The 12143-nt window shown below is 45.3% G+C and overlaps 1 protein-coding gene and 1 long non-coding RNA gene across 2 annotated transcripts in view; one reads left to right on the plus strand and one right to left on the minus strand.

The window, feature by feature from the left end:
- Positions 1 to 12143, minus strand: part of LOC129703626 (uncharacterized) — a 29523-nt gene that overhangs the window by 16677 nt on the left and 703 nt on the right. The window contains exon 2 of the long non-coding RNA XR_008724595.1: positions 10859 to 10965. This is a non-coding gene — a long non-coding RNA (uncharacterized LOC129703626). The remainder of the gene's footprint in view (positions 1 to 10858; positions 10966 to 12143) is intronic.
- LOC129703625 (nematocyst expressed protein 3-like) overlaps positions 11898 to 12143 on the plus strand; it is a 21831-nt gene continuing 21585 nt past the window's right edge. The window contains exon 1 of the mRNA XM_055646235.1: positions 11898 to 12143. This exon is cut by the window's right edge and continues 799 nt beyond it. The gene's annotated coding sequence lies outside the window, so the exon portion shown is untranslated.

Below are 12143 nucleotides of genomic sequence, written 5' to 3' on the forward strand. Positions count from 1 at the left end.
AAATCTGTGGATATTTTTGAGGCAGAGATAGATAGATTCTTGATTAGTATGGGTGTCAGACATTATGGGGAGAAGGCAGGAGAATGGGGTTAGGAGGGAGAGATAGATCAGCCAAGAATGGCACAGCAGACTCGATGTGCCAAACTGTCAGACCCCCAAACAGGTTATAAGTGAGGTCACCTGATGTTTCTTTAAACTCCAGGGAATATTGGCCCCTTTGACTCAATCAATCAGGTATTTGTAAGTTGCTGAGCAGGCTGGGTCTCTATTCCCTGGAGCACAGGAGGATGAGGGGTGTCTATTGAGGTGTCTAAAATCATAAGAGGAATAGATCGGGTAGATGTACAGAGTCTCTTGCCCAAAGTAGGGGAATCGAGGACCAGAGGTGAAAGGTTTAAGGTGAAGGGGAAAATATTTAATAGGAACCTGAGGGGTAACTTTTTCACACAGAGGTGGTGGGTGTATGGAACAAGCTGCCAGAGGAGGTAGTTGAGGCAGGGACTATCGCAACGTTTAAGAAACAGCTAGGCAGGTATATGGATAGGACATATTTGGTGTGATATCGTCCAAATGCGGGCAGGTGGGACTAGTCTAGATGGCCGGTGTGGGCAAGTGGGGCCGAAGGGTCTGTTTCCACACTGTATCACTCTATGACTCGATGACACCTCTTCTGAAATGGCACAAACCTTGTCGAACCCACTTAGTGGGTTCAACAACCATGAATGATGGATTTAAGCCTTTGAGGTGTTCCGACATGCATCTGCACACACTTTTTTCTCTAATCACGTTTAACATAAGATACATAAAACCAGCTGTTAGTCCAGCTGCTGTAAAATGTATTTAAAGACAGGAGCTATCTGTCTATAAACGTGGAGGTTAGGCTAGGTTTAAATACTCCTGGAAGTACTTCATTACGTGAAGGTGTACCAAATAATTGAAACCTTAAGTTATATTCAGCAGGGAGGCTGAGGGGTGACCTTGTTGAGGCGTACAAGCTCACGAGGGGCATGGATAAAGTGGACGCTCACAGCCTTTATCCCAGGGTAGAGCCTAATTTGAGGAAGGACATTCTTGCTATTGAGGGAGTGCATCATAGGTTTACAAGGTTAATTCCCAGGATGGCGGGACTGTCATATCCTGAGAGAATGGAGGTGCTGGGCTTGTATACTCTGGAGTTTAGAAGGATGAGAGGATATCTTATTGAAACATATAAGATTATTAAGGGTTTGGACACGCTAGAGGCAGGAAACATTTTCCCGATGTTGGGGGAGTCCAGAACCAGGGGCCACAGTTTACGAATAAGGGGTAAGCCATTTAGAAGGGAGACGAGGAAACAATTTTTCTCACAGAGAGATGTGAGTCTGTAATTCTCTGCCTCAGAGGGCGGTGGAGGCCGGTTCTCTGGATACTTTCAAGAGAGAGCTAGATAGAACTCTTAAAGACAGGGAAGATAGGGATTTGGGGAGAAGGCAGGAACGGGGTACTGATTGGGGATGATCAGCCATGATCACATTGAATGGCGGTGCTGGCTCGAAGGGCCAAATGGCCTACTCCTGCACCTATTGTCTATTGTCTATTCTAAAACTAGAGGCACAGCTGAGAAGGTTATTGGCTGCAACCTTCCCCCCATGTGCACTGTACACTGCAAGGGCCAAGAAGCGAGCGGGTAAGATAATCTCTGACCCCTCTCACCCTGGCCTCAAACTCTTTGAATCACTTCCCTCTGGAAGGCGACTCTGGACTATCAAAGCTGCCACAGCCAGACATAAAAACACAATCTTCCTTTTCCATTTTTAACCAGTGTTCTGGTCTATTTCTTGCTGGTCTATTTCTTTTTTATCAACGAAATTGTATGTATTATCTGGAATGTTCCCTGGCCATAATTCACTTTTATTCCAAATTCTGTATCCTGAAAGTGCACCGAATTTTATTAGCTTTAATAAGTTTGGAAATATTTCTGGTTTTAAATTTTCGAAATTTGAAACTGTTTCCTTATACCCGTGTATTTTAACGTTTATATCCACGTAGTAGCTCTACTCAATAGCCAAAAATCTGTAGCCTCCTTTTGATCTGGTATTTTATTTCTGGACAGATATATGTTGAAGAAAGAACTGCCGATGCTGGAAAAATCAAAGGTGGACAGAAATTCTGGAGAAACTCAGTGGGTGAAACAGCATCTATATAGTGAAGAAATAGGTGACGTTTCTGATCGAGACCCTTCTTCAGACTGATGTGGGGGTGGAGCGGGCGGGTGGCGGGAAGAAGAAAGGAAGAGGTGGGGACAGTAGGCTGTGGGAGAACTGGGGAGGGGAAAGAGGGAGAAAGCAGCGACTGCCTGAAATGGAGAAGTCAATGTTCATACCGCTAGGGTGTAAACTACCCAAGCGAAATATGAGGTGCTGCTCCTCCAATTTACGGTGGGACTCACTCTGGACAGATATATGGATAGGAAGGGTCCATGGGCCAAATGCAGGAAAATGGGACTAGCCCAATATGCCAACTTGGTCAACATGGGCAAGTTGGGCCGAAGAGCCTGTTTCCGTGCTGTACATCTCCGTGACTCTCTGAGATGGGCACATGGATGTTCAGGGAATGGAGGGATGTGGTTCATGTGTTTAGTTTGGAGATACAGCGAGGAAACATGCTGTTGGGCCCACCGAGTCCATGCCGACCAACGATCCACACACATTTGCACAATCCGACGTGCTAGACACAACTTACAGAAGCCAATAAACCGACAAACCTGCACGTCTTTGGAGTGTGGGAGGAAACCAGAGCACCCGGTGAAAACCCACGCAGGTCACGGTGAGAACGTGCAAACTCCGTACAGACAGCACCCTGTAGTCGTGATCGAACCCGGGTCTCTGACACTGTGAGGCAGCAACTCTACCGCTGCGCTACCTTGACACCCCATGTGCAGGCAGGGAGATAGAGACAAAGAGCTGGAGTAACTCAGTGGGACAGGCAGCATCTCCGGATAGAAGGAATGGATGACGTTTCAGGTCGAGACCTTCCTTCAGTCTCATCACCCATTCCTTCTCTCCGGAGATGCTTCCTGTCCCGCTGAGTTACTCCAGCTTTTTGTGGCACGGTGGCACAGTGGTAGAGTTGCTGCCTCACAGCGCCAGAGATCCTGACTACGGGTGCTGTCTGTACGGAGTTTGTACCTTCTCCCCGTGTCCTGCGTGGGTTTTCTCCGGGTGCTCTGGTTTCCTCCCACACTCCAAAGATGTGCAGGTTTGTCAGCTTATTGCAAAATGCTGTAAGTTGTTACTCCAGCATTTTGTATCTATCTTCGGTTTAAACCAGCATCTGCAGTGCCTTCCTGTGGGCCGAAGGGCCTGATGCTGTGCTGTACTGTTCTACGTTCTATGCTCAGACTGGATCCTCCACGCCCCCCCCTCTCCCCCACCTAAGTGCAGAGTACATTTTCAACAAGCAAGTCCCATTGAACTGTCTCAGAGACAAATAGCAGTGCGAGCCCATAACTGAGGCAGTCATCAACATTCTTCAACAACCACGACCAGCAAGTCAACTTGAATGCACTTGAATTTCAGGCCAAGCATTGTATGAAAAAAAAACGTATTTTCTGTGGGAATGCTCCTTTTTCGAGAGGCTTATGAAAGGCAGGCAAGGGAACCGAGGATGTTTACATCCAAAGGAACTTCAGTAGGACAAAACAAAATAGGGGCGGTCAGGGTGGTGCAGTGTTGGAGTTGTTGCCTGACAGCGCCACAGCCACGGGTTCGATCCTGACTACGGGCGCTGTCTGTACGGAGTTTGTACGTTTCTCACCCAGAGAATTGTGAGTCTGTGGAATTCCCTGCCTCAGAAGGCGGTGGAGGCCAGTTCTCTGGATACTTTCAAGAGAGAGCTAGATAGGGCTCTTAAAGATAGCGGAGTCAGGGTATATGGGGAGAAGGCAGGAATGAGGTACTGATTGTGCACGATCAGCCATGATCACATTGAATGGTGGTGCTGGCTCAAAGGGTCGAATGGCCTACTCCTGCACCCATTGTCTATTGTCTATTGTCCCCGTGACCTGCATGGTTTTCTCCGAGTGCTCCGGTTTCCTCCCACACTGCAAAGACGTGCAGGTTTGTAGGTTAATAGGCTTTGGTAAAATTATAAATTGTCCCTAGTGTGTGTAGGATAGTGCTGGTGTACGGGGATGGCTGGTCGGTGCGGACTCAATGGGCCGAAGGGCCTGTTTCAGCTCTGTATTTCTAAACTAAACTAAACTAAACTAAAAAAATTAAAATAATTCAGCTGCATATTCTTTCTTGCTAAAGACCTCCAGGGCCTGCTGTGTCCAGAACACTTTAAACTTTATACTTTCTTGTTAACAAGTACATGTAAAATAAATTAAATAGCCTTTGAAACAGAATGCATTGATACATTAATTAAGATTTTGATCTATAAGGACTGCACAGCAAATGAATAAACGTTGAGAGAAATGCTTGAGGATTTACTGTAAGTGCATGCCGACAATGATTAGATTAGGATCAGCTCATTGTCTTATATGAAAGTTTAGAGGAGAATGGTGGGGGCAGTGGTTTTATACACAGAGGCTAGTGGTGGGGGCAGAGACGGTAACTTGGTTGAGTTAGTTTCATTTATTGCAGAGAATTGTGGACGCAGCCCAGACCATCACACAAACGGACTTTTCTTGCATTGACTCCATCTACACCTCACTCTGCCTCGGCAAGGCCAGCAGCATAAACAAGGACCAGTCGCACCCTGGCCACTCCCTCTTCTCCCCTCTCCCATCAGGTACAGAAGTGTGAAAACGCACACCTCCAGATTGAGAAGGTAGAGAAAAATGCTGCAGTAACTCAGCGGGTGAGCCAGCATCTATGGAGCGCCAAGGAATAGGTGACGTGTTGGGTCGAGACCCTTCTTCAGGGACAGTTTCTTCCCAGCTGTTATCAGGCAACTGAATCATCCTACCACAACCAGAGAGCAGTCCTGAACTACTATCTACCTCTTTGGTGACCCTCGGACTATCCTTGATCGGACTTTGTTGGATTTACATTGTACTAAACGTTATTCCCTTATCATGTATCTGTACACTGTGAATGGCTTGTAATCACAGCCTGCCTTTCCGCTGACTGGATATCACGCAACAAAAGCTTTTCACTGTACTTCGGTACACGTGGCAATAAACTAAACTGAACTGAACTGTCATGTGTACCATTGGATAGTGAAATTATTGTTGATGCATGTTTTATACTCTCAGCAGATAGACAATACATGATTACAGTCATGCTTTCCAAAGTGTACAGATACAGGATAAAGGGAATAACGTTTAGTGCAAGATAATGTCCAGTAAAGTCCGATTAAAGATAATCCGAGGGTCTACAAATGAGGTAGATAGTAGCTCAGGACTGCTCTATGGTTGTGGTAGGATGGTTCAGTTGCCTGATAACAGCCGGGAAGAAACTGTCCATGAATCTGGAGGTGTGCATTTTCACACTTCTGTACCTCTCGCCTGATGGGAGAGGGGAGAAGAGGGAGTGGCCGGGGTGAGACTGGTGCTTGATGATGCTGCTGGCCTTGCCAAGGCAGCGTGAGGTATAGATGGAGTCAATGGAAGGGATGTTGGTTTGTGTGATGGTCTGGGCTGCGTCCACAATTCGCTGCGATTTCTTGCGTTCTTGGAAGGAGCTGTAGAGGTTGGTGAGAGTTTTTGCGGACATGCCTTAAGTCGTCCTAAGCCTTCTAAGTAAGTAGAGGTGTGGGTTTGCTCTGGCACATCGATATGCAGAGAATGGAGGGATATCCGTGGATTGTCACCTTGTCGTGGTGGAACAGCTTGAGTGGACCTGAGATCCTGAGATCGATGCCGTCTGGAGCTATGCTCCTGGTAGGGCCAACCTTGGCGGTAAGGTCGAGGGGGAGGTCTCTGACAAAGAGCAATCCAACCAAGGCCTCAACGGTGGAACAGGCGGAGGACGATGGCTGACCTTAGTGGAGCGTCACAACGGCTGGGAAGGCGGATGAAGGCTGCAGCAGAAAAGGGTCTCCGGTCATCTTGGACTCCATGCCACTGGATTCTGACCCAGATCTGTCAAGGACCATGGGGTGGCTGTCTGTGCACCAGTCTCCCCACGTTAAACAAAGTCACGCATAGATGTCGTCTAACACTGGAGACACCCATGGTCAGCCACGACCGAAGGGGGCCTAAGAAGAAGGTAGGGATATGGATCACATATGGGCAGAACTTCATTTAACTTGGCATCATGTACAGCACACATATTGTGGGCCAAATGGCCCATTCCCTGCTGTAGTGTCCTCTGTTCTCAGTCGTGACATTGAGATTTAGTTTAGTTTAGTTAAGTTTTGAGACTCAACGTGGAAACAGGCCCTTATTTGTTCTTTCAAAGTTCTGAATTACGTTTATTTTAGGGAAAAAGAGGAGAGGAGGGGTGATATCATCTTTCATCTCAACACACGACATCAAATAAAAATTAAAGCAAAAAGTTATAAGGTCAAAAATTCACGATTTCTTTTGAACTCCAAACTTGCAGTCTAAGGAGAAGTGATGCCCAAGAACTGGTTGCAGTAATTTAGACTTCAGTGATTGCTATTTGACCTTTTCACCAGGACAGCAGATGAAGCCTCAGATTTCTAATATTAGTTAAAAGAAAATGCACATGCCTTCATTTGAACTTTAGTCAATCGGGTTCAGGATCTGCATCTTAATTAAGATTAAAGAGGTGATAAGCAGGACTCCTGAATCCCGTTTAAACAAAACTTTTAAAAATAAAAATCACTGTCTTTTAGAATATTTCGTACTCAAAAGGGTTAAGGAAAAAAATATTTATCCTCCAGATGATTTGGCAACCACAAATACTCCAAATGGCTTTGATTTCCTCTCAATTTGTTTTCAATACATGCATAGCTGACCCTTGGCGAAACATTTTCAGAGTCTCCTATTTTATCTTGAAGGAAATTCCTATTCATTCCAGTAGGAATATCACCTGGCTTTCATTTTCAGTCTCCACCATCTTACTCAAAACAAAGAGAACTCAGAAGAGATTGTATATTTCTTTCTCGGGTGAAGTTCTATTTTAAGATTATTCCTTAATTGAACACACATTGAAAGATATCGGACCCCATCAAAAGATACTTGAACCAGCTAGCATTTTATCAAATTAACAGATCATTTTTGTAGATTTGATGTACTTAGCTGCGGGGATTAGGTTTTTTATTTGCCCGGGTAGATTTTTTGCAGATAGTTTGTGCAGAGTAGTATTTCAACCAACAGACCATCACAGTTAAAGTCGTAGCTCTCTTTCCTCCCCTCCCCTCCCCCTCCCTCCAAGATGTTTATGTGTGCACAGTGCTTGACTCCTGCTACCATTCCCCAGCTTGGAGTTGAGTGAGGGTGGGAGACACACGTTTGGAACGAGTGCATGGTTTCAGCTGTGTTTGTGAACTTGCGGAGTGACAGTACGTACAAAGGCAGGCTCCACCAGATTAAGCAGCAACCAACGAGAAACATACACCAAGAGCCAGAACTTACTTACATGGAGATAAATAGTTTGGGATGAGATCTTGGTCTCCGACTGTTAATAGTTAGAGAAAGAGGAGCTGTTTGTGAAACTCGCTTTAGGGATTGCTTTGGAATTTTTATTTTCTCATTCCGTAAGTTTAACTCACATCGGAAAACCACTTGTAGGCAACTAAGGAGAATTATTTAATAACGTATTTCCTACAAGTGGTGGTCTTTGCCCCCAACGGTCCCCATTCGTGTAACCAGAGATTTTGGAAATTTATTGTAGTATCATTTTAAGATACAGCATGGAAACAGGCCATTCGGCCCATCACGTACACACCGACCATCCATCATCCGTTCACCACAGTTCGAGGTTATCCCACTCTCTCATCCACTATCTATCTACACACGAGAGGCAATTTTACAGATGGCCGATTAACCTATGAACCGGCACGTCTTTAGGATGTGGGAGGAGACTGGAGCACCCGGAGGAAGCCCACGTGCTCGCAGGGAGAACGTGCAAACTCCACACAGACAGCACCCGAGGTCAGGATCGAACCCGGTTTCTCACTGCTACTACAATCAGTCTGGAGGAAGGTCCCAACCCAAAATATCACCTGTCCATTCCCTCCACAGATGCTGCCTGACCCGCTGAGTTCCTCCAGCACTTTGTGTTTTGTTTCCTGCGTCTCCACTCCTATCGTTTATTTCACTAAGATTTTGTGAAGTTCCACAAAATAATACATGACTTGATTTTCCAAATCTACCTGCCTCTATCTCGCTCTATGGTAAATATCTAAATGAATCCCATGCCCAAGCCATGTAATAATCCTGTCTTTAGCACTGGCTGTTGTTCTGTCGCAAATTGCAAACTCACCTCCACTAGTCCCACCTGCCTGTGTTTGGCCCATATCCCTCTAAAGCCGTCCTATCCATGCACCCGTCCAAATGTTTCTTAACTGTTGATGATGATAGTCAAAATCGCCATTGTGGTTCAATTTCAGCTATGATCTTCAGTAGACTGTGACCTTGGTTACACTACGGAGTTTAATTTTGCACTATCAATTCTTGCTATTGAGGGAGTACAGCGTAGGTTTACAAGGTTAATTCCCGGGATGGCGGGTCTGTCATATGCTGAGAGAATGGAGCGGCTGGGCTTATATACTCTGGGGTTTAGAAGGATGAGAGGGAACCTTATGAAGCATATAAGATTATTAAGGGTTTGGACACGCTAGAGGCAGGAAACATGTTCCCGATGTTGGCGGAGTCCAGAACCAGGGGCCACAGTTTAAGAATAAGGGGTAAGCCATTTAGAACAGTGATGAGGATACACTTTTTCACACAAAGAGTTGTGACACTGTGGAATGCTCTGCCTCAGAGGACGGTGGGGGCGGGTTCTCTGGATGCTTTCAAGAGAGAGCTAAAAAGGGCTCTTAAAAATAGCGGAGTCAGGGGATATGGGGAGAAGGCAGGAACGGGGTACTGTTTGGGGATGATCAGCCATGATCACATTGAATGGCGGTGCTGGCTCGAAGGGCTCAATGACCTACTCCTGCACCTATTGTCTATTGTCTATAATCAAGGTCACCAAATTTTACTGTTATTAATTTGGTCAAATTAAGATTCAATAATCAATAATACAATTAATTAATAATTAGTAATATGAGGCGACCAGACCATAATAGCACGACCAAAATGAAGTCCATGGTTCTATCCTGACTACGGGGGCCATCTGTATGTTCTCCCCATGACCTGCATGGGTTTTCTCCAAGACCTTCCCTTTCCTCCCACACTTCAAAGGCGTGCAGGTTTGTAGGTTAATTGGCTTGGTGTAAATGTAAATTGTCCCTAGTGTGCGTAGGGTAGTGTGAACGTGTGGGGATCGCTGGTCGGCGGTAGACCAAAGGGCCTTGTTTTATGCTGTATCTCAAAACTAATCTAAACTAAGCCAAACTAAAGGGCAGATGCTGGTTTACACCGAAGACAGACACAACATGCTGGGGTTACTCAGCAGGACAGGCAGCATCTCCGGAGAAAAGGAACAGGTGACGTTTTGGGTTGAGACCCTTCTTCAGTCCAAGTGTCAGTTTCAAAAGCCTGATGGTTTTCCACTGCACTCTCGCATAGGAGAGATGCCATCAAGCTGGAGAGGGCGAAGGCAAGATTTACGAGGATGCTGCCAGGACTCAAAGGCCTGAGCTACAGGGAGAGCTGGGCAGGCTAGGACTTTATTCCTTGGAGCGCAGGAGGCTGTGGGGTGGTCTTACAGAAGTGTATAAAATCATGAAGGGAGTAGGTAGGGTGAATTCAATGAGTTTTTTAGTCCAGGGGGATGGATATCAAGAACCCCGGAACATAGGTTTAAGGTTAGAGGGGGAACCTGAAGAGCAATATTTTCCTCCAAGAGGGTGTGGGGTGAATGGAAGGAGCTTCCAGAAGAAGTAGTTGAGGTAGATACAATAATAAAATGTTGAAGACATTTTAAAGATAGATGAACAGGAAGGATTTGGAGGGATATTGGACAAATGGAGACAATGGGTGCAGCCTTATGGGCCTGTCCCACTTACGGGACTTTTTCGGCGACTGCTGACACCCGTCATAGTCGCCGTAAATGTTCAACATGGTGAAAATCCAGCGGCGACCAGAACAAGGTATGACTCTTTGGGCGACTACTCACGACCATACAGGGTTCAGCCCGCAACATGTTGCCGGGGTGTCGCCTGTATGGTCATGAGTCGTCTCCTCAGTCGCCCAAAGAATTGTAGCGTCTTTCATGTTGAAAATTTAGCCGATCTGCAACGACCTATGACTGGTGCCGGCAGTCGCCGAAAAAGTCGCGTAAGTGGGACAGGCCCATTACATGCCAGCTTGGTCAGCATGGACAAGGTTGGGCCGAAGGGCCTGATTCTGTGCTGTACAACTCCATGGCTCTACAAACGCAACTCCTGTCAAAGTTGGCAAACCTTGTGAGGGGTTTAAACACTGCACAAAGTTTACTTTCTACCTCATTGGCGACCCTCGGACTATCCTTGATCCGACTTTGCTGGCTTTACCTTGCGCTAAACGTTATTCCCTTACCATGTATCTGTACACTGTGGACGGATCGATTGTCATCATGTTATTGTCTTTCCGCTGACTGGTTAGCACGCGACAAAAAGCTTTTCACTGTACCTCGGTACACGTGACAATAAACTAAACTGAGCTGAAGTCATTGGACAGGGCAGGTTGTTGCTCTTCATGTGTTATGAATTGCTCGTCTACAGACACTAAGTAGTCTACGTGATCAGAATTAAATTACATTTTCACTGTATCTTGGCACACGAGACAATGAACTAAACTAAACTGAACTAAACCAACCTTAAAGATAGAAGAAGAAGGGTCTGAAGATGGGTCTCGACCGGGAATGTCACCTATTCCTTCGCTCCATAGATGCTGCCTCACCCCTCTACAGCATTTTTATCTACCTTTAAAAGATACAAGAACTATTGTAATTGCTTAACATAATTTATGAAAAATGTACCTTTAAAAAAAAAGTGATTGCAATGCATTAAAGCGTAAATAAATAACTTAAACATTGAAATAAAGAACTGAATTTAACTTTCTCTTCCCTCATCTTATGGAAATGAATGGGAACTCTGATTCCATAGAGGTCGGGCCAGTCAGAAATGACTTATTTAATGAGTAATAAATCAGGGTAAATAGTGACGGGGTTATGAGGTGACTTTATTGACTCCATGAGGTGGGGTTGAAATAATGTATACTCCATAATTCATCTTCAACCAAAGACTACGCTGAATCCTGATGCAGTGTTAAATATGCTGCTCGGAACACCTATTAGCTCCTGAACTATCGAGGCTTTTACAAGCTTATATTTCGTTTTATCAATAATTATCTGCTGGATGTATAATTTAATGAGTAAAATAACAAGCAGACTCGGGTAGTGGGCTGAGATATTCCAGAGGGTTCAATCTTTTCCCCGTCGCAATAGTTTCACCTCTCACCAGGGAAGTTAGTGTTTTACAAAAATAATCATTTTTTACGAGGTCAGACAAATAAAACAACAAATGTAATTGGAGTTTTTAAAAGCAAGTTTAAACATTTAAACTTGACATTTATGGTTAAGGTTCTGGAATAGAGTGGATGTGGAGAGGATGTTTCCACTCGTGGGAGAGTCTCGGACCAGAGGTCACAGTCTCAGAATTAAAGGACGTTCCCTTAGGAAGGAGATGAGGAGGAATTTCTTTAGTCAGAGGGTGGTGAATCTGTGGAATCCTTTACCACAGAAGGCTGTGGAGGGCAAGTCAATGGATATATTTAAGGCAGAGATAGATAGATTATTGATTAGTACGGGTGTCAGGGGTTATGGGGTGACTGCAGGAGACTGGGGTTAGGAGAGAGAGAGAGATCAGCCATGGTTGAATGGTGGAGTAGACTTGATGGGTCGAATGGCCTAATTCCACTCCTATCATTTGTAAACTTATGAATGTGAAAGTTTAGCGGGAGGAGGCAAGAGAATGTGTTTGAGAGTGATAATAAATCAGCCATGATCGAATGGTGGGGTAGATCTGATGGGCCGAATGGCCTAATTCTGCTCCTCTGTCTTATGCTCTTGTGGCTGAGACAGAAGGAATTGCAGATGCTG

This window comes from Leucoraja erinacea, chromosome 14 (genome assembly GCF_028641065.1).
Source record: "Leucoraja erinacea ecotype New England chromosome 14, Leri_hhj_1, whole genome shotgun sequence".
NCBI classification, from domain to species: domain Eukaryota; kingdom Metazoa; phylum Chordata; class Chondrichthyes; order Rajiformes; family Rajidae; genus Leucoraja; species Leucoraja erinaceus.